The sequence below is a fragment of the Austrofundulus limnaeus genome, unplaced genomic scaffold, assembly GCF_001266775.1.
Source record: "Austrofundulus limnaeus strain Quisiro unplaced genomic scaffold, Austrofundulus_limnaeus-1.0 Scaffold315, whole genome shotgun sequence".
Taxonomy (NCBI): Eukaryota; Metazoa; Chordata; class Actinopteri; order Cyprinodontiformes; family Rivulidae; genus Austrofundulus; species Austrofundulus limnaeus.
The window spans coordinates 38645-40917 of record NW_013952717.1 but is presented as its reverse complement, the minus strand read 5'-3'; positions in this window follow the sequence as shown (position 1 = coordinate 40917).

Genomic DNA, 2273 nt, shown 5'->3' with positions numbered 1-2273 from the left:
CATCCTGCAGCCGTGGTGCAGAACTGAAACTCACACTGGTTCCAGCTCAGGTCCTCCCTGTAACCCCCACCCCTCTGACCCGCCACCTAATGAGTCACTTGTGGACATAAACCAGAGAAACCATGGATCTACTGCCTTTTACTTTTTGTGAATRGTTTCCTGTGAGTTCATTAACATGAAAACAAACAGTTTGTACAACAGAGACACAAAAAACACCAACCCACACACTTTAGAAGAAATAATTGAAAAAAAAACAAACACATTTTTACAGTTTGAAATAAAACAATAAATCCAATCATCCCTAGTTTTACACTCAGTTACTGTGCAAAGATGTAGAGCAACAATTATGCGATTAAATTACATCCATTAATTAAACTGCAACAAAAGAGCAAAACTGTATCAATCAATCAATCAATCAAGTTGACTTGTATAGCACATTTCAGCAACAAGGCAGTTCAAAGTGCTTTATATCAGAAAAACACAAAAAATACAAAGTCATAGAACACAGTTGACAACTGAAGCATTAAAGTTTGTCAAATGCTATCGCTACACATTAAAATGTTGATTAAGGTTTCATTTATTATGTTTCATAAGCAACTTAAACAGGTGGGTTTTCAGTCTTGATTTAAAGGAACTTAATGCTGAGTTTAGTTAAGTAAAAATATCTCAACAGAAAAATCTCTAATCAGTCACTGTGGTTAAATTTCTAGCAATAATTTGCATTAAAGCACAAAACAACATTTAAATAACATTTTCTGTGTTTTTTCTTTTTTATCCATTGTTACAGAATAAAAAGAAGATTATTCTGTTTGTTATCTGATTAAGAAGAAGAAAATGTCTCTTTACTGTTTAAGAAAAATTGTAATGGCTTTAACTGGAACAGAGTTCTGTCTCTTTAAATGGGCCCATCAGAGGACTTACCAGTAGGTCAAGGACAGTTTTGTATGTTTATTGACCACTACATTTACCTATATATGGTTACATATGCACCACATACTCTGCTGCGGAGCAGGAGGACAGGAGAACGGAAAAAGTTCAAAACTTATTTCYARCGGCAGAACAKGTTRGAAGATGGCCGTTTGATGTTATTTATTGTTTTTTTAAATTATCCTATAGGCTCTGACATGTTAGATAAATTTGAAAATGAGGTTTTGAAAAAATCCGTAAGATTGCTCTATACGTCCGTTTACCTGCAAAATGACGTAAAATCCTTATAATTTACGAACAGTCCATACAAGTTGACATGTATGGGCCTCTGGTGTACCGCAGGGATCCATTTTGGGCCCAGTTCTCTTCTCACTTGACTTATTGCCATAAGGACCTATTATCGTGTGTCATAACTTGTCTTTTCATCTATATGCAGATGATTTGTAAATCTATCTGCCAGTCACTCCAAATTCCTCTCTTAGTCTAAATTCCATTGTCAGCTGTTTAACTGATATCAAACACTGGCTATCTCAAAATTTCCTCTACTTAAATAATGATAAAACTGAATGGATTCTGTTTGATGCATCCAGAAACTCCTCTAACATCTCTCACAGTCTAGGTCTTCCACTCTCTCACTTCAACCAGCTGGTAAAAAATCTAGGTGTGAAACTGGACTGCAACTTGAAGCTTGTAAAACAAATCGATTCTGTTGTGAAAACAAGCTTCTTTAAGCTCCGTCTGCTTTCTAAGGTGAAGACACTGCTTGGCCGTAGTGATCTGGAGAAGACCATACATGCCTTTGTGAGCTTTAGGCTCGATTATTGCAATGCTTTATATGTTGGAATTAATCAGTCTTCCATCTCTCGCTTACAGCCTGTTCAAAACTCTGCTGCTTGCGTCTTAACCAATACACGTAAATATGAACACATCTCTCCTGTCCTTCTTTGCACTGGCTCCTGGTTCAGTTAATTCAAGCTGTTATTTGTTTTTAAATCCTTAAATGGCCTTGCACCACCCTACATCTCTGATCGATTGAAAATCCATCAACCCAGCAGAGCTTTGCGGTCTGCCCGTCAACATCTGCTCGAGGTGCCTCGCTCTATAGCAAGAGACGGAGGGACTGGTCTTTTTCTGTCGCTGGCCCAATAGCATGGAGTAGTCTTCCCWGTGAGYTGTGTGCCATGTCTGACCTGGTCCTGTTCAAAGCACAACTTAAGACCTACTTATTCAAAAGGGCGTTTGATGTAAATTTTTTTTTAGCATTTTATATATATATTTTTTTTTACTTTCTTTTATTGTAATTTGTGTTTTTAACTTGTACTGATTTATTATGACTTGATTGTATT